This window comes from Nyctereutes procyonoides, unplaced genomic scaffold (genome assembly GCF_905146905.1).
Source record: "Nyctereutes procyonoides isolate TBG_1078 unplaced genomic scaffold, NYPRO_anot_genome, whole genome shotgun sequence".
Lineage (NCBI taxonomy): Eukaryota > Metazoa > Chordata > Mammalia > Carnivora > Canidae > Nyctereutes > Nyctereutes procyonoides.
The window spans coordinates 56,036,212-56,057,079 of NW_026575126.1; the positions used below are offsets into that span (position 1 = coordinate 56,036,212).

Sequence of the window (20,868 nt, forward strand, 5' to 3'; positions counted from 1 at the left end):
AAATGCTGGCAGGCAGCAAGGACAGGTGGCATGGCTACTATGTAAGATTTAACATGCCCTCTGCCTGCTACTTGGCAGTCCTTCTTAGGAACTGTGTAGGCTCCATAAATGGTAGAAGACCCTTGTCTGCATGAATGGAGCAGTGCAGCCATTCATTGCTTTGGGTGTGGGGAGGGCAGGCAGTGCTCCCTGCAGCCAGCATGCACAGGATTTAGCAGCCAACTTGGAATGATTCTATCTCTGGACACAGTTCCAAGAAGGTCAGTTGGCACCAAGGATGATGAATTGGTCCAGACTCCTCAGCTGGCTTGACTCAGTTCATTGACCTTTTCCTGTCCATAGCTGGAGACATGATTAAAGATCTGGTCACACCTGCTCACCAGCCTGGCTAGGCTCTCTTTTGGCTGCTTGTGAGACTCATGCAGTCATGAAGGGATGCCCTCCTCCTGTGTGACCTTGGAGGAACTGGTGTGAGCAAGCTCATGGAGCAGACAAGCACAGTCTCCATCTATACAAAGGGAATATGCTAGACTTCATCCTCTACCCCTCTGCTATTCTAAGCCCAGTGTGAGTCAGGGAATATTCTGGATATTAGTAGAACTTGGTATAATTTATGTTCTTCTACAGATCGGTCCACATTATGGGATATCAGGCTACCTGAGGAAATGTTATGAACCAGGCTCTACCCCAGTGACTTCAGTTACTGACCCAGCGATTTAGTGCAAATGGGAATAGACAATATATATAGGCATCGGCCAATGGAATCTCAAAACATGGCAGAGTTCCTGGGTGTTAACTTCTGGTCATCTGCAGGCATGGTCTTGGTCTTACCTAGTTGGAAACTCTCAATTCTGCTGTCTCTCAGACCTTGTAGAGAGACCATAAGACCATGCTTATTGCCATAAGCATTACACCTGACATTCTAGTTACCCAGCACTTAGAATACTAACCACATACACGGCCTCCTGAGAGATTTTCTCAGAACAAGAAAAGAGGACTTGTCTCTTGGGGCCAGAATTAGGGTGAGTCAAGCTAGGTACTTGCCCTGGGCACAAAATTTCAGAGATTCTCACCTGTGTCTCTGGATATGTGGTGGCAGGATGATCTAGGATGGCCTCACTCCCATGACTGGCAGTGAGCGGCTCATCAGCCTGGGCTGCTTGGTTCTCCTCCACATACCCTGCCATCCTCTAGCTGGCTAGCTCTGGCTTATTCACATGGTGGTTTCAGGGTTCCAAGAAGCGCAAGAGAGCATGCCCCAACACATATCATGTATGATAATGTCCCACTGGATAAAGTGTTCTAATGACCAAGCCCATATTCAAGTGGGAAAGAAATAGACTGAACCATTTGTGTGGGTGGTGGGGGGAAGCATCTCTGCTCAGTCTACTGTGATCCTGTTGACCTGAGTGGCCACCGCAGAACAGAATTCCTGGGGACCATCACACTGGATTTCATAAAAGATTCACAGTGTGGTTCAGAGAGTCATAGACAACCTCATAAGGGAACACAGCTCATTATTTCCCTGCCTTATGTTCCTGTATGATGTAGCCATCTCCAGCTACAGATAGGAAGCTAGACAATTAATTTATTGATCATGTCTAAAGACAGTGGTTATTAGGACTGTGGCCTCTACAGTCAGACATATCTGCGGTCAGGTCCTGACTCTGCAAGTTAGTCATTAGGGGCACTGCGGGTGTATCATCCTCCTTCTCTGTGTCTCACTTTCTTTCTTTGTAAATTAGGATATTAGTACCAACCACATAAGATTGTTTTAATAATTTTTTTTAAATCCTTAAAATGAAAACAACAACATTAACAGCAAATGGATTAAAAAGCCATTGTGTGAAAGGGCTTAGCATAGTGCCTGCCACACAGTAAGCCCTTGATACAAGTAGCTAAGGGCCTTTGATTGCTCAGTGTATCCCCTAAGCTTGAATGTACTGATAATTCTCTACAGTCCTCCACCCTGAGCGTGCCCTTATGATGTAATTACTGTCTCCGTTTCCATGCCTTGACACCAAACTTCAGAGTGTGGGGTGCAATGCTGAAAAAAGATCCTGGGCTTTGGAGCCAGAAAACCTTGGTGTCAGATTCCATTGCTCTCATTTACTTACTGCTGCAGTGATCTTGGGAAAATAATTTAAGTTCTCCGATCCTTAGTTCATATCTTTAAAATGGGGGAAAATAATACCTAAATCATAGTTCTCTTTTTTTGGGGTAAATATTCAATGAGAGACTGCTTGAGTCACATCCAGAATAGTGTCTGGCACACACAAAAAAAGGCACTCAGCAAATGGCTTCTGAATTATTATTAATACCTGGATGAATCTCTCCTGCTCAAGAAGGGATACAGATTACCTTGTGACCTGCCAAGGAATAATAGCCAATGATAATAGCTAATTTTGTTGAGCAAGGGCTCTGTGCCAGGCTGTACAGAAGTTACAAAAGGATTCTTGAGCTGGTTTGTCTGAAGACACTTTCTTTAACATTTTATGGTTTTAGCAATGATTTCTTATTGTTTATAATGAAGATGCAGAATAAAACCCATTTTATGCCCTCTGTCCTCCTGATTACATCACTGGGTCAAGGCAGTTAAAAATGATGCACACTAATGTTTTATTTTATTCTATTTTTAAAAAGATTTTATTTATTTATTTTAGAGAGAGAAAGAGACCACAAGCAGGAGGAATGGCAGGGGCAGAGGGAGAAGCAGACTCCCTGCTGAGCAGAGAGACCCACACAGGGCTGGATCCCAGAACCCTGAGATCATGACCTGAGCTGAAGGCCGACGTTTAACCAACTGAGCCACCCAGACACACTATATTTTATTTTTTAATTTGAAGAAAAATTTATTCTTTTGGAATCTCTACACACAACGTCGGGCTTGAGCTCATGACCCCTGAGATCAAGATCCCATGCTCTCCTGACTGAGCCAGCCAGATGCCCCTCCTTTTGTGTTTTTAAAGCCAGTCTTACTTTATGAAGAAATATATTAAAAATGATAAATCATGAGCTAAATGTTAAAGATTTAATAAAAGGAAAATAGAAGATTTAAAAAGAATGTATATATTAAAAAGAACACGTATATTATATATATATATATATAATGTATGAATATGCATAAAAATGTGTTTGAAAATCTGGTTGAAATGGATGATTTTCTAGGAAATTCTAACTTGCCAATTTTGTCTCAAGAAGCAATTGGAAACCAGAATAGGCGAGTAACCAAAAAAGAAATGAGAACGTTGCCCAAGAAACTTTTCTTCTCCCAAAATTATAGGCTTCGTGGGTAAATGGTCTTAAGAGGGATGAAGGATTTCTGTGCATTTTAAACCATATCAGATTATAGAGAAAAAGGAGTTTCACAATTTTTTTTTTAAATTGAAAGTGAGAGAAATCCAACTCAAATTAGCAATGGGAAAGCAGATTGGCTTATGGGAAGGACACTGGGAATGGAATAAGCTTCAGGGACAAGGACCACAGACGCTGGAACTGAGACCATGATACTTGCAAGGTGCATTCTTATTATCAGCTGTATCAGTTAGCTTTGCTGCGTAACAGAGCATCCCAAAATTTAGTAGCTTGAGGCAGCAATCATATGTTTTTTTCTCATTTATTTTTTTCTCTGGGCTACTTGGGTGATTCTTCTGATCTGAGTCTATGTAACTGATCTTTGCTGGGCTCTGTCAAGTGTCTTGGTCAGCCAGTGACTCAGCTGGTGCTGGATCATTTAGGATAGCCTCACTAACATGACCACTAGTTGGCAGCCTGATGGCTTGGGACCCCTCCCCTTTTTAAAAAGATTTTATTTATTTATTTATTTATTTATTTATTTATTTATTTATGAGAGACAGAGAGAGAGAGGCAGAGACACAGGCAGAGGGAGAAGCAGGCTTCATGCAGGGAGCCTGATGTGGGACTCAATTCCACATCTCTAGGATCAGGCCCTGGGGCCCTTTGTTTCTCTTCTACATGGTCTCTTTTCCCCCAGTAGGCTAGCTTTGGCACATCCACATACTGGCCTTGGGTTCCAGGCACAGCAAGAGAAGGAAACCCCCAAAGCATAGGTGTTTTTCAAGCCTTTATTTGGTTATGGCTAAAGGCCAGATTCAGGGGTGGAGAAATAGACCTCATCTCTTGATAGCAGGAGCTCCAAAGTGATACTAGAAGGATGCATTTGGGGATACAGGAGTTTGTGGCCATTTGGCATTCTGGCACACTGACCCTCCTCAGCTCTGCCAGCTGTCTTATCTGCCTTTCTGAGTCTACTCATCAGAGACTGACCCATAAGTACTGCGTCACATGGGGTTCCTTTTACCCCCTGACTTCTGGTTGGTTGGGCCCAGCCAGAAGGGCCAGTAGGAGATTGGAAGGTGAAGAAAGAGTGGTCTGGGTATTTATCATGGGGTCATCTTGGCTCTACCCTTTGACCAAGGGTTGTCGCTCCTCTAAAGACAGTGTTCTCTACCCAGTTCTCTTCTTGGGTTCCAGGAGCTGCTCCTTGCCCTGTCCCTTTGCTCTTATTAGCCTCTGGTTACTGTACTATCCCCTATGACTTCCCTGCACTATGTCTTCATCTTTACAAGTCCTCTTATGAAACCTCCCTTAAACTCTCTTAAATTGAGTATGTCATCTGTTTCCTTCTTAGGACCCCAACTGGTTTGTCCTTGCCTCACTTGCTTCTACTGTAGACAGGACACATCTATAAATATATCTATCAACTTGGTGATAGTTGATCTCATGGGAAGATGGAAATCCTAGGGGGAGAAGTGGGCTTTCCTTCTGCATTCGGAATCAGGGAAGGGTTCTGATTGGTTGGTCCTTTGTTGTTGGGAGAATGAACTCTTATAGTTTATCTGGCCTGGTTCATGTCACATACTGTAGCTCAGAGAGCAGTGTCTGTTATAAGAAGGGGAGGTGGGAAACTTTGATGGGCTGGCAAAATCAGTAGCTACCACCCCTTATTATTATACGACAGCTTGATCACAATTACCAGCATCATCTAATAAAGTTGACATAAAAAAATAAACTACATGTTGCATGTCAACTATACTTAAATTAAAAAAAGGTAGACTATAGCAAGTGATGAGTCTAGATTAACAACGCTAAATAAGATATTTATTTAATATTATCTAATTCTTGTTATAGACATACTGGCTCAAGTAGATTTTTTTTAATATGAAAGAAACAGTCTAAAAACTAAAATAACAAAGAAAGTTTTGGTCAATATAACAAAATATAGGAACAAAGATAAAAATAAGCCGCAGGGACTCACGAATTCTGGAAAGTATAAATTAAGATGGTAATGGTAAGAAGTGATGGCAGATAATATCAGTTATCTAACAAATGTAAATAGATTGGAATTCTCTACTAAAAGTTGAAGACTCTCAGATTGGATAAACAATGTACAATTCTAGGCAGTGTGTAGGATGAACTTCAAATACAGGTTAAAAATAAAATGGGCAAAGATATGCTACAAAAACACACATAAATGTAAAACATGGTCTTAGTAATACTATCAAAAGAAATAGGACTCAAGCAAAAAGCATAAGCAGGGGGAAGAAGAAAAATGTACTCTAATATATTACTGGTGAGTATGTAAGTCCGTATAATCCTTCTCGAGAGAAAATTATCAATATGTATCAAAAGCCTTAATGACTTTTTTGACATCATAATTACTAAACCTAATCTTTTTTTGACCTAAGAGTTACAATTCTAGAAATTTTTGCTGAGGAATTATTTAAAAATATGCAAATATGCTTAGCTAAAGTGATATTTATTGCATTGGTATTCATACCAACAAAAATTTCGAAACTACCTAAATGACTGCCAGTTAGGGTTTATGTAAGTAAAACATATCCATACTTGGGTGCTGCACAATTATCAAAATGTCACTATCTGGGTAGGCTGCTAAAACCTGGAAATGTTCTATGTCTTGATTAGGATGGTGCCTATACAGGTGTACACATTTTTCAAAATTCCTGAAGCTCTATGCTTAAAATCTGTACCTTATTATATGCAAATTACACTTCAATAAAAAAGCCACAGTAATTAAAATGTTATTAATATGGAAACAGAGTCATTAGATATTAGTGAACAAAGCAGACAACGAAGCACTGAGTATGGTATGATAGATCAGAAAACATAAAAATACACACACATGTAAAAACAAAAGGCCACATTTTTAAAACATATTTTCATGGCCACTTGTCAGTTCTGCTCACTTTCTTTTTCCAGACTGTTGCCTGCAGAGCTCTAGAGGTCACTTTGGGGTATTCTTTAACTGGTTTCTCCATTCTTGCTTGATTTTGGTGCCCCATTACCTCCAGCATGGACTCAGGCTTTCCACTTAATTCAGTTGAAATCAAATGCGAGTGATGGCTTGAGTGTAACTGTAAGCAATTGCAGTTGCTCCTGGATGTGCTTAATCCTACGGTCTTGCACCAGCTGGGAGCTAGCTTAGATGCCCCTGGTAAGATTCTGGTCGCTGATGAGCCTTGGCCAGCTCACCTCCGGCACCAGAGGAGGAGGGAACCTAACTCTGCCAGTCTGAGGCCCTGCCCATTTCCTGCTTCCACACTGGTGGCAGGAGAGAAGGCTTACCTCCTTCTGTGACATTGACTGGTCTTCTTGGCTCAGATAAGGCAACACAACTATGTACTTCTCAGAGCCTGGGTTGTTCAGTTTCCCATAACACCAACTGGGGATACCCCACAGTTCAGCTCTGAAGATGCTCCAAGCCCATCTGGCTCCTACAGGACATGAAACAGCAGTTCGGGTCGAGTATCCCTCTTGGCATCGTGGGAAGATCTCACCATCACCTGGACCAAAGAAGACCCATCTGTATCTCTCAAGGATAAATAACCTCAGGTGTAATTCAGTCTAAACAGGACAGGCAGGCCATCTGTCTGTCTGTTTGATCTATTGCCTCTCTAAATCTGAAAGTGTATCATTCTGCTGAAGATACATTCTATTTACGTTATGTAACATTGCAGTCTCTAACTTCTGCATTCACAACAGAAGGGCTCAGTAATCAGGGTGTCTGTTACCAAATACCAAAAGAATGCCTTACGGGGGCAGGGAGCGGGGCTTGGAGGTACTCTGAGGGTTGGCCTGTTTAGCTTCGAGGCTAGACTTGTCATTAAATATCCAAAGAAATGTTGTATAGGTTTTTTAAATACAGTTTCAGAGGACAGAATCAGAACTAGGGACCATCTATTTGGGCTAAAGAAAAGCAGCCCAAACAAACCAATGGGTTGCTGTATAAGGATATTAACTCCCCATCTCAGTAGAGCAAAGATCAGTTGCCATGGATGCTGTAGGGGTGATATCTGTGCTAGATGTGGGTTTCTATCATATGGGTGGCTCTTTTGCTGGTGTTGTTTGGTTGCGTGTAAAGGAAACAGCCTTTGGTTAACTCAAGTTAGAAAGGAATTTATTGAAATGATATGATGTACTTTAGAGAATTGGAAGAAAATCTGAACAATCAGACTAGCTATATCTGATTTTGGTTCTTGTGTTGCTTTGGTTTTAAAGTCAAATTCTGGAAGAAGAGAGATTATTTGGTCAAGGTCAAGTTACCTAAGTAGCCCCTGGTTGAGGCTTCACAGTGTTCCCTCCAAGAGTGAACACAGTGGGGTTGGAATGGCTTTCAGAGGAAAAATGAGGCACTGCTACCTACCAGGAAAAAAAAAAAAAAAGCAGAGAGTTTTGGCAGATCAAAAAAAAAATACACTGCCACTATAATCTCTAAACCCTGCTTTGCAGATTGCAGATAGGTTGAATGCTTAAAGATTATTTGAGGAGCCTACTGAAACTAGACTTCACCTGAAAAAATACAAGAGCCTGGAAATAGGTATTTTAAAGATTTTCAGGTAATTCTGATGGGTAGCTGAGTTTGGAAACCAGTGCAAGGCAGTATTGCATGGTGGCTCTGAAACTCGAGTGGCTGTGTTTGAATGCCACATCTGCCACTAACTGGCTGGATCATTCTGGGCTAGTGACCAGGCCTCTGCCTCAGTTTCCTCATCTGTAAAAAGAGGATAAAGTAACACCTTGCTCACAGGATTCAAGTGAAGAGCAAATGAGTGAATCCACGGTATAAGGGCTTCCTACCACTCCTGCCACATAATAGGTGTTAATATTCTTACCACTAAAGGTCCTTTCAAGTCTTAAAGAGTGAGCTTCAAAAGTGCAGGCTGGTTTTTGGCATAGCATGCATCTGTCTTGCTTGTCACAAAATGGAAATACACAGACACCTTGCATGGGCTAGCTGGAGGGAGAGTCTAATAAAATGCTGGTGGTGTGATAAAATGCACTTCTTTCCATGACCGTGGAGTGAGTGTCCCACGATCCCTCCACTCCTATTGGCCGTGTGCCTGCTGTGGCTAGTGCAGTGCAGAAGCAGCGTGTAAAGGTCAGAAAGAATTGCTTCTCAATAGCCCATTGTGTCTTACTGTCATAAAGACACAGCGCTTCATGCTGTGGAGGAAGAAGCAAATCCATGATGCGTGGCGTCCTGAGAACAGAAACCAACTGTTTCTCCTGTGCAGAAAGGGCAGGGCTGCCGTGATTTGAATGAGGTGCAGATGTCCTGTCTTATGAATTATTTTGGCTTCTCCTAGTTGGGGGCGGACCAGCCTCAGAGCCTGATAAAGGCGGTTGCCCAGAGATTTAGCCTGTGGAGCCTGCGGACTTGGGAGAAGTAGAGAAATCAAAAGGCAGATGTCCCTAGAGAGAGGCAGCCTGCAGGGATGTGAAAGGCACAGGTCCCCAGAGTCAGAAGACCTCATTTCTAGTCTTCCTTCTGCCTTCAATTTTTTGTATTCCCAGTGGCTCCCCCTACTTCCAGTGGCCTGGAATTCTAGGATTTTTAAATGCAGTGTTTTTATTTTTATTTTTCAGTTTATTATTATTGTTATTTTTAGTAATTTCTATACCCAGCATGGGGCTTGAACTCATGACCCTGGGATCAAGAGTTGCATGCTATTCTGACCTAGCCAGGCAGGGCCTCCTAAATACAGTAGTTTTAAAATACAGTGATATCCAGGAGCCAGCATTCTTAGATATAATTCTGTTTTAAGCACTTTACATATAATAACTCTCTGTTCTTCATCACACTCTAGGGATACCTTTGCTATCATCGCCATTTTACAGATGAGGAAACTGGAGCGCTGAGAGACTAAATGACTTGCTCAAGGTCACACAACTAGTGAGTGGTAGAGCCAGGATTCAGACCCAGGCAGTCTGGCCCCCAGGACCATGTTCTTACTCAGTACTTCAAACTGCCTTATAACCTTCATAGCTCAGCTCTGTCCACCTGGACAAATCCTCTTCTTTGAGAACTGCCTTTCCAAATATGCAGCCCCCGGAGCTCTCTGACCCCACAGCCTCGGCCCCGTTTGGTCCATCTGCATGTGGACATGTGTCCCAAGCTGGACTGATCAGATTCTCTCTTTAGGAATTTAGAATTTGGAATGAAAGGTGCTGATTTTTGTCTGTGGGGGTCACATGGTTTTTGAAAACTGTTTATTGTACATGGAGAGTGTCAATCTTGATGAATTCCCACACAGCAGACATTTCTCTGTAACCAGAAGCCCTTCTGGATTCCCTTCTACTTCTTACACCTCTGACCCCTTCCATCAGACTAGCTACCCAGGTCAGCAGTTGTTTGCTGACTTTTTTTTCCTCATTGAACTCTTTATTGCTATTTCATTTCATTATATTTCGAAAGAATACTTAACCTAAGATCTACCTTCTTAGCACACTCAAAAAAATTGATTGATTGAAAGCAGAGTGGGGGGAGGGGCAGAGGGAGAGGGAGAGAACCCCAAGCATTCTGCACTGAGCACAGAACCTGAGGTGGGGCTTGATCTTATGACCCTGAGATCATGACCTGAGCTGAAATCAAGAGTTGGACACTCAACCCACTGAGCCACCCAGGTGCCCCCCTTCTTAACATGCTTTTGAGTACACAATACAGTACTATTGACTACAAGCACAATATTGTGCAGATCCCTAGAGCTTATTCATGTTGTTTAACTGAAACTTGATGCCGATTGATTAGTGACTCTTCCTTTCCCCCTCTCTCTAGCATCTGACAAACACCATTCCAATCTTTGGTTCTAGGAGTTTGACTGTTTTAGACGTCTCATCTAAGTGGAATTATGCAATATTTGTCTTGCTGTGTCTGGCTTAGTTCACTTGACATGATGTCCTTACAGTTCACCTCTGCCCCATATTGTAATATTTCCTTCTTTTTGAAAGCCTGAATGATATTCCAATACCACATTTTCTTTATTCAATCATCTGTTGAAGGACATTTAGGCTGCTTCCACATCTTGGTTATTGTGAATAATGTTGTAGTGAACATAGGGTACCTGTTTTGAGATTCTGACTTTATTTCTTTTGGATAAATACCCAGAAGTGGGGTTGCTGGATCACATGGTGGCTCCATTTTTTATGTTTTGAGCTCCTCCAAACGGCCTAAGGACCCGAGTAGACATTTCTCCAAAGAAGACCTGCAAATGGCCAAGAGGTACTGAAAAAAAAAATTGCTCAACATCACTCATGGTCAGGAAATGTGAATCAAACCCACAATGAGATACTATCTCACACTTATTAGGATCCCTATTATCAAAATAAACCCAAAAGACGGCAAGTATTGTGAGGACATGGAGAAATAGGAACCTTTGAATGCTGTTGGTGGAATGCAAAATGGTGCAGCCATTGTGGAAAACAGCATGCCTTCTTTTGGAGTCTATGCAAATAGAATTATACAGCAGACCCCTCTCTTTCCTTTTTCCTCTGCTTTCCTCAGTGTTTTGTTTGTGGCCACATGACTTTGGAAGGATGCATTCCATTCCATTTATCCAGGATTTCCAACTTCAAAGCCAGTGAGGGGTCTGGCAGATAAGTAAAGTCAAGTGTGTGATAACAGGGAGTGTCCATCTGGTGTAAGAGCACCCCATCTAAAAGGAGAAGCTGCTACTCCGTGCACTTTTTTGAAAAAAATTCCTGCTTTTTAAAAGACCAAGGTCCAGATTTTTTCATTTTTCTTTCTTTCTTTTTTTTTTTTTTTAAGATTTCATTTATTTATTCATGAGCGACACAGAGGGAGAGAGGCAGAGACACAGGCAGAGGGAGAAGCAGGCTCCATGCAGAAGCCCGACATGGGACTTGATTCCAGGGCTCCAGTGACTTCAGAACTTCAGGCCCTGGGCCGAAGGCAGGCGTTAAACCACTGAGCCACCCAGGGATCCCCAGATTTTTTCATTTTTCAAGAGAAACCTGAATCTCCTAAATTTAGATGTTGACAAATAACCTGAGATTATAGCTGTGGTGTATTTTAAGCATATTTTTGGACTGGGTTCATTCTGTGTGCCACCAGGTTAAAACCTCTACATTTGTAGGTGGGAACTGTCTGTGAAAGGTCTCTCACCCCCTTCTTATAAAGGGAGAAGAGAAAAATGTGGGTTTAATCAAATGAGCCTTCTTTGGGGAGTAGAGAGGGCACAGCAGTCCAAAGCAGAGAGCCACAAAAGTAGGCAGAGGTCCCTTGACCAGGACGGCTGGGTGGAGCTTTCAGTTGGGTAGAGCACACCGCTTGCTGGAAGTTTGGACTCAACCCTGGTAGGGAAGCAGCTGCACTGCCCTCTGCTGTTCGAGCACTCTCCAAGACCAGTGGGATCTGCCTGTGTGTCTGGCAGCCACTTGTCTCTCCTGAAGGCTTTGAGAGGGGGTCATTCATCATTCTGCATAATTATCAGGTGCCTCTGCAGTCAGGGACTACACAGACACTTTCAAGGACTCACTTTGGCTTCCTGTGTTTGGTCCGCTACCCTCATCATCGGGCCTTGTTATTCTAATTCTTTTAAATTGGGAGAGCCAGGCCAGTTCAGGTCTCTCCATTTCCAGATATTGAAAAACATTTGAAGAGTTTCTGGCATTTACTTGGCACCTTTCCCTGACTTCTGGTCTGAAATGGATTCTCCTATTTTTAAACTTTTTTTGTGTGCGTGTGGCATTTTTAGTGGTAGTTGGGGAGTGAGGGCAGAGTGAAACGTTCAAGCTCAGGTTTGTGGTCTTGCATGTTAAGAGTGTGGACTCTGAGGCACCTGGATGGTTAAGCGGCTGACTCTCGCTTTGAGCTTAGGTCATGATCTCAGGGTCCTGGGGTTGAGCCCCTCATGAGGCTCTGTGCTCAGCGTGGTGTCTGCTTGAGATTCTCTCTCCCTCTCCCTCTGTCCCTCCTGCTCAAGCTCTTTCTATCTCTCAAATAAATAATAATAATAATAATAATAATAATAATAAAGGAGTGTGGATTCCAGAGCTGGACTGCCTGGGTTCAAAGCTCAGTTTTGTGACTCTGGCTAAGTGCCTTACTCTCGCTGTGCCCCTCTTTCTACATTTTCAAGATGAGGATGGGTAATGTGCCTACTTCATGCTATATGAAAGCAAGTTGTAAGTATTAAATAAGGTAATGTATGCAAAAAGCTTAACACAGCGCCTGGCATATTATGTAAGTGCTTGACTCAGAATCTTGGACTTGACTTGGCTTATAATCCTGGCTTTCCGGTCCAGGCTCTGCTCCTTAATTCTGCACCTCAGTCCTTCCTCATGCAACTTTCTCTCTTGGCTCTTCTTCACCCTTCAACTGTGATTTTCCAGAATCCTGCTGAACCATGCTTCATTCTTGGGGCCTCATCTTTTTTTAAAAGTTTTTTTTTAATTTATTCATTTGAGACAGAGAGAGAGAGAGCGCATGAGCAAGGGGGAGAGGCAGAGGCAGAGGGAGAGGGAGAAATAGGCTCCCTGCTGAGCCAGGAGCCCAACGTGGGGCTCAATTCCAGGACCTGGAGATCATGACCTGAGCTGAAAGCAGATGCTTAACCACCTGAGCCACCCAGGCACTCCTCATGGGGCCTCTTCTGTGTTCCTAGACCTGTCCTACCCTCCTGTTCTCTCCATTGTCAGCTCCTGTTGTACCTCCTGGCTAGTATTTATAGCTAACATTTATATAATGCCTATCATATGCTGTGCTGTTCTAAGTGATTTATGTGCACGAACTCATTGAAACCTCACCCCATGAGAAAGATCCTCTTTCTATGCCCATCCTACAGAAGAGTTAGCTGACTTGCCAGGTCACATGACCAATAAGAAGCTGAGTCTGAGTTTGAACGTGGTCTGGCTCCCAAGCCTGCTCTTACCCACCATGATACACTGCCACCCACTCCTCTCCATCCCCAGAGACAGGACCTCAGCCCAGGCTTCATTCATCCTCTCTGGAGCAGTAGCTTCTTGTTCTGATTCCCTGATTCCTCTCTGTCTCACCAGACAGTCACAACCACATTGCAGTGGAGTCATCTTTCCAACAACTAGATATGATCATGTCATCGTCCTTGCTGGAAACATGTTGGTAGCTTCCAGCTCACTCTTGGGGCAAAGCCGATACTGCGACGTGGCTGTTAAGCTGGAATGTCACACATCTTCCTTTCCCATGCTTGCCCATAGACAGATCTGGTGGTTCTGTTGCACTGGTGGCACAAACACTTTGGTTTTGTATTGCTGTCATTCTCATGGAGTCTCCTTTGGAAGAGAAGCCATAGGGTCACTACTGAGTAGGCCCTGCATGCTGTGGCCCTGTCGTCCCTCCAGGCCTCCCTGACCACACCCTTCCTCGCCCCTGAGCTTCCTCCTTAGCAGCCTCTGGCCCTCCCTGCTCCCCTACACTAGGTGGTTGCACTTGCTGCTCCATGTCTGGCCACTGCCTCCCCCTGCTTCCCCTGAGTTGAGTGAGGCTCCACCCTGGTTGCATATCTGAATCATCTTTGGAGCTATAAAACCCAACACTGGTTCTTGGGCCCATCCCAGACAAATAAATCAGAATCTATGATTGATTCAAAACCTCCCAATTGACTTTAGTGTGCATCCAGGGTTAAGAACCCTGGGTGACTTGGAACTTGTTCTCCAGACCATCACCTCCTCCCTGAGACCTCCATGACCAGGTTAATTCCTTCTGTTTTTTACTCTTAGAGCACCACATACCTCTCTTTGCTGTCACATGTCACAGGGTGATCTTACATTGGCTTATGTGGTGACCAAAAGCTCAGATTCTGCATCCAAATCACTAGCTGTGTGACCATGGGCCAGTGACTTAATGTCTCTCTCCTCAGTAAAATGGAGACTATATATATATATTTTTTTAAAGACTTTTTTTATTTATTCATGAGAGACACAGAGAGAGAGGCAGAGACATAGGCAGAGGGAGAAGCAGGCTTCCCATAGGGAGCCTGATGCAGAACTTGATCCCGGGAACCCAGGTCCACGACCTGAGCCAAAGGCAGACACTCAACCACTGAGCCACCCAGGTGCCCCAATAATAATAGATATTTTGCCCAATCAGTGAGGGTCAAATGTGCTAATTATATGTAAAGTTCTTAGAACAGTGCCTGGCATATGTTAGCTGCTACTCATACTGATACTGTTGACCCTTGAACGACATGGTTTGAACTGCATGAATACATACACAGGGATTTTTTTTTTTTTTTTTTTTTTGGTGGTGGTTCAGTACCATAAATGTATTTTCTCTTCCTTGTGATTTTTTAAAATAACCTTTTCTTTTCCGTAGCTTACTTTATTGTTAAAAATGCAGCATAGACTATAGAATACAACGCATATACAAAGTACGTGTCAATCAGCTGTTTATGTTATTGGTAAGGCTCTTGGTCACTAGGCTGTTCATAGTTAAGTGTTGGGGGAGTCAAAAGTTACATGTGAGCTTTGCGCAGTGGCAGCATCATAGCCAATGAGGTTTATCCGAGGCGTGATTATTGCTGATGGAAAAGTTACATGTGGATTTTCAACTGTGTGGGTGGTTAGTGCCCCTAGCCCCCACATTGTTCAAGTGTCAACTATAATTATTATCCCCTGCTGGAACCTATGAAACCCCAGTGCGGATGGGGTCGGGATATGTTCTCTGATCGCTGCAACATAGTGCTGTGCCAGGCATATCACAGCTTCTGTAACTCCTTGTGGAGCAGAGTGGTGTCCCAGTGGTGAAGGGCCAGCATATATAGAACTCATCTTCCTCAGTTCGGCTTCTTGTCTCTCTAGACCTAATGATTTAGGATCCTCATTTCTAGTGATTAGGATCATTAGAGTAAGAATCCCTATGGTTTTGAGGTACCCAGAGTCCCAGAGGCTGATGGTGGCCCGGCAGGCATTGGCTTCGGCAGTGTCCCCCATGTCCTTCTGCATGAAGGTTCTTCTTGCTTCTTTGAACCACAGGCTTGGGTACGCCGAGGGCTTCTGCGGCCAAGGGAGCTGTCAGGAAGTTAGGCACCATGCTCTGCACCCAGAAATCAAACTGACAGCGCCTTTGCACGTTGAGTAACCCTGTGTCCTGGTCTTGCTTTTGGGGCAGCCCTCACTCAGCAGGGCAAGAGGGGTGCTCCTCCCTCTTTGAACTGATGGCACCCTGCGGGGAGGTGGGGCGGTGAGGGGCCAGGATGCCAGTGTGTGTTTGGGGGGTGATGGAGGATTTATTGATAACACCAGGCTGCGATCTGTTGGCAGTGTGTCTGGTCCCTGAGAGCCTGCTGTACACCCTAAGCAATGAATTCACATGACGACCTCCACAGGAAGAGGCAGGGCGACTCTGAAGATTGTCAGACCCTGAAGGCCCCCTGGAGAATGCCCTGTTCACCCCATTGTTTTCTGAAGAGGAAACTGAGACCAGAGCCTGGGGTGACTTGCCCAAGGTCATAGATGGAGTTTTCATCTTAAGTTCTAACATTTATGGCGTCTGGACACTGTGCTACAGCACAACATATAATCATGACTTCATTAATCTGCACAAACCTAGAAAGCAGGAGCATTTATTTAGTATATTCAACAGACACATAGTATTTACTGAGCACTGTCTTACGAATATTAACTCATTAACTTCCCATGAGAATGCAGAGCTATCGTCATCATTCCCACTCTCAGGATGAGGGCGCTGAAGGTTTAGGTAACCTGCCCAAAGTTACACAGCTAGGAAGTTGTTGGGTTGGGATTCAGTGCCAGGCAGCCTTTCTGTGCAGTGTATACTACTCTGCTGTAGTGTCTCTTCCACATGATAGCTCTTGGCTCCATTTTGCAGGTGGGAAGGTTGAGGGTCATATAGTGTAAGTAACTTGCTCATGGCCATGTGGGTGGGAAGTAACAGAACTGAGATTGAATTCAGACTCTATAACTTTAGAGACTGACTCATGAGCTCTCTACTAAATTCCCTCCCATGGGGGCTAGGGTCTCATGGCTGGGGGTCTGGGCTGGGGACAGGGAATGGAGGTGGCGGCAGAGCTTGAAGCCAGGCAGGTGGCAGTGGGGTGGTGTCAGCCAGGTGTCAACCTGGGTCGAAATGGTACCCCAGGCAGTGGATTAGCTCCACTTGGGGTAGAGTTCCAGCCAGGTATCTTCTGTCTAGGTTTTGCTCCCCATCCTTCAGATCCTAGCTCACACTCCACTTCTGAGGGAAGCCTCTCACACCTGTCTGCCCAGCTGTGAACCCCTCGCTAAAACTCTGGAAGCACCACAATCTTCTTTGCAGGGGTCGGAAGTGTACATTTGTTTGTGCTTCTTTACCGTCTCCTCCGAACGAGCCTGGGAGCCCATAATGGCAGACCCTATGTCTGATTCTGTTCATCCAGCACCTGATATACTTGACAAATACTTGGTGAATCAGTGGATAAATAAATGAACGGCTTATTGCTTTAGTGGAAGGAATTGATGCAGGAAACCCAGACCGAAGTTCAAGAGGTGGGAATGTGTGTGGGGTTTACTGGGAAAAGTTACAGCTCAGTAGACATAGGGATGCCCCTAGCCAGCAATAATTAATAATTAATAATAACAGCTAGTATTTATTGGGTGTCTGCTCTGTGTCAGGCGGCTCTTTTAAAGGTTTTATGTAATTCCCACCCCATGACAGTCCCCGGAAAATAAATATCATTGTTATCCCGGGTTCACACCAAGTATGGAGACCTTAACCAACATGGCCAAGGGTACAGATAGGTGGAGGTAGCTTTTGAATCCAGGCAACCCTACCTAGAGCCTCACCCTTGAAATACCTTCTTCCTAAATTACCTCTTCATGGTAGACAGACTCCCTCACCTGCTGGAAGGGATGGGGCTCCTCATACTCTGCTGACTCAGGTACCAAATTGGAGCGGAATCTGCTGGTTGAATGCTTGATGTCTGGAAGCCACTTAGGGTTGCAGTTGGCTTATAAGTGCACATAGCCTTCCAGAAGAAGGAAGGCAACTCCTGTTTCGCTGTGAGAATGAGGACTCTGCTTCTACCCGAGAGAGGGTCTACATTCCTCTCTGAAGCTCAAATGCATGTGTGCAGCTGCTGTTTCATATGGTCTCGTGTGGCTATACCAGTTGGGGTTAGGATCCGGCAGGAGTTACTCAGATGCCTGCAAGGGCCAGTGAGTAGTGAGTGAGGACCGTGGGCACTCGCAGACTATATGCCCCACTCGAAGGATGTGGCCAGGACTCAGAGCCAGCCCATGGCTGCCACCAGGAGAGCTGGGCCACTGGCACTAGTTCGTAGCTTCTCACCAATATTCTTTGTAAATCTGAGTGAGGCAACACCCCCAGAAAATTGTGGCTCTCTGCTGCTGTGAGTCCCACCCAGAGACCTGGAAATAGATCCCTGCAAGAGATTTGCATGCTTGCTGTTGAGGGTGGCCTACTCAGGTTAAGAACCACTGACTTAGCTACTGAATTGAGACCGTTTGTTGAAATAACATGTAAATCCTGGAAAGAAGGCTAGTTTCAGGTTAATGGCAACTAAGAAAAGTTTAGAGAAAACAATTTTCTGGAAGGACATAAATGACTCAAAAAAATTTTTAAATTTTATTTATTTATTCATAAGAGACACACAGAGAGGCAGAGACATAGACAGAGGGAGACACATGCTCCCCACGGGGAGCCCCCCGGGATGACTCCCTGAGCCAAAGGCAGACGCTCAACTACTGAGCCATCCAGGTGCCCCAAGGACTCAAATTATATGTAAATTCATTCTCTCTCTCCCTCTCTTTCTCTCTTCTTGCCCCTGCCAACCCTCACTTGACATCACCCACCCCACCCACCCACCCCCTTAGCTCAGCCCCAGCTCCCAGTGTTGCACTGTACCTTGTTCTGAATTCTGATTGGCCTAGTTCTTCTTTCACAAACAACATGCCCCTGATCAAACTTTGGTCCACTCAGCACTGGCAGGAAGCCTGAGGCCAGATGCTCTACTGTCCCTGAGCTGATGCTGTAGGTGGAAGTATTTCTAGAAGGACAATACATAGGGTTGGCCAAGATTGGCATTTCCAGCACAATCAGGAAATTTAGCAGGTGAGAATAACCATCAAGATTTTCAAAGCAGACAGTAATGGTGGAGCAGGGGTGGCTGGCTATAAAGTGCATGCTTTCAGATGCTCAGATATTATAAACCTATGATGTATTGAAGTCGTGTGAAACTGGGGCAGGAATAGAGAGAAATCGGTGGAGCATAAGAGAAAATTTAAAAGTGAACCAAAGGATACATGAGGAACGAGTGTATGAAGAGCCATTCCATACGTGTGCTGTTACAACTGGCTAAACATGAAGAAAAAAAAAAGGTCTTTTCTCAGAGCTCCTGCGAAGATGAATTTCAAGGGAAGTAGAGATTTCACTGCAGAAAGTGAAACTGTAAGATGTTGAAGAAAAAACTGGGAAGGACTTTCTAAATATAACAGCGGGGACACGGACTGTAAAGGAAAATGGAAAAATTGGCACTTTATTTAAACACACACACACACTTGCCTTATTGTATGTTGGAAAAAGAACAACAAAATTAAAAGGCAAGTGAAAAGCTGGGAAAATATTTACTGCCTATATCTTAGGTGAATGATTCATATCCTTACTGATTATATAGGAAACGTGTTACAACTCATTTAGAAAGAAACACACTTGAACTTAAATACAGACAAAGGCTATGGACAGAAAATTAATGAGAACAGTGAGCATGTATTAAATGTTGGTTTCCACCAGGGACTGCTGGGCAGTTTCCATGCATTCATTCATTGAACTCCCATTAGTTTAGGAAATTAGATATTGTCTTTGTCCCACTTTCAGGCAAAAGGACAGAACACTTAAAAGGGTTAAAGAACTGGCCCCAGAATAAAAAAGCTAATAACTTCCAGCGCCCGGGCGTTAGATTTGAACAGGGCTGTTAATTAGCCTCCAATATTGACATTGACTCCAGTGCAACTCTTAATGCAGGAAATCATATTTAAAACTCTCCCTGAGTTGACACGACAGGGGCTCGGGCCTTCCAATCAAATAATTACTTATTTGCAAAGGGGTGCTGGCTGGTAGGAGGCGTGGCGTATATCAAATGCTTGAGCAAACTGTCAGTGGACACGAACATTTACACAGCGTTATCAGCTCTAATGACTTGCTTCTCCAGGAACAAAATGAGAGATCTTCACCAAATTATAGTCTCCCCCTTTCGGCTGCGGTGAGCATGTGTGTGTGTGTGCATGTGTGTGTGTGTGTGTGTGTGTGTAATTACAGCTTCTCACGTGATACGCATTTCATGTTCACAAAACCTCAATCCACACCATCCCAATGAAGGCTTCCCTGCCTCTTTGTCTCTTGGGAAGCTTTTGTATTTTGTTTGCAGTCTGGGGTATGGCTGGTACTGTTGTGTTACCCGGCGTGGTGGTACCTGCTGAGAGATTTTTTTTTCGTGGCCCCTGGATAAATGCTTAAATATCCTACTTTACATCAAAACTGTACAAAGATGTGTCTGAGTAATTTAGAATATAGATACTTCCTTATCCTGCCTCACTTTCTCCCACGAAAGGTAGCATGCCACGTAGACTCTTCTGCACCTTGTTTTTTTTTTCATTTTCAGTTTCACTTAAAAATATACCCTTAAGATTTCTCCGTATTCGCGCAGAAAACTCATTCTGTATACCTGAGCAATATGCCACCATGTAGCTACATTATGATTTATTTAAGCAGCTCCCTACCTACGACACTTGGCTTATTTAAAATATTTTGCTGTTATAAATAATGCTGCAGTGAACAACCATGTGTACATTTTATTTCCTCTGTATGCAGGTTTGTCTCTGGGATAAATTCCCGTAGTGGGACAAGTGGGTCACCAGGCAAGAGGCATTTGTACTTTTGATAGGTAGTGCGAAAGAGCAATTGGCCTACCCACCAGGAAGACATGTGTCTGTGTCTCTGCAGCTTCTCAATGGAGACTGTTGGGATGTGCGTTTTAAAATTTTATTTTAGGAGTTGGCTCTTGCACTTGAAGGTGTATTAGAAAAAACATAATTTGCACATCATTCCCACGAGTTCACACCCTTACAGAGTTTTATTTTCAAATAGGTTTATTTAAATAAAGGGCATGCTGAGTTAAAAAAAATGCTAAGTACTTATTATAGGTAGTATGTAGACATGCAGAATTAAGACGACTCAAGACTGAAGTTTGGGAAGTGTTGACATGATGATTGTTTTCTCCTCAGAATAATGAAATCAAGAGCTTATACTTCCCGTGTGGGGGACACTCTGCTGGGAGCCAATCTGTGAAGCCAGTCCATGAAGTGGGTAGTGTTTTTATACAGACTCAGAGAGGTTAAGTCACTTGTCTGAAGTCACACAGTTAACTCCAGAGTCCCTGTCTGTAATCTTTCCTCTGTTATGATGGTATTTCCAGCTGGGATCTTCAATTTCACCTTGCCCATCTGCCTCCTGGGAAGTGTGCCTTCAGGGGCTTTTGTGGCCTGTAAATGTCTAGGGATGACACAGTCCAAATTTATAGGTCGCTTTTATCCCCC

General features: G+C 43.8%; 1 protein-coding gene and 1 non-coding gene across 4 annotated transcripts in view; both read left to right on the top strand.

Moving 5' to 3' along the window:
• PRKCB (protein kinase C beta) overlaps positions 1 to 20,868 on the top strand; it is a 328,355-nt gene that overhangs the window by 140,771 nt on the left and 166,716 nt on the right. The window lies entirely within an intron of this gene.
• Positions 14,781 to 14,928, top strand: LOC129520373 (U4 spliceosomal RNA). Its single transcript, XR_008666597.1, has one exon. It is a non-coding gene; the product is annotated as a U4 spliceosomal RNA (small nuclear RNA).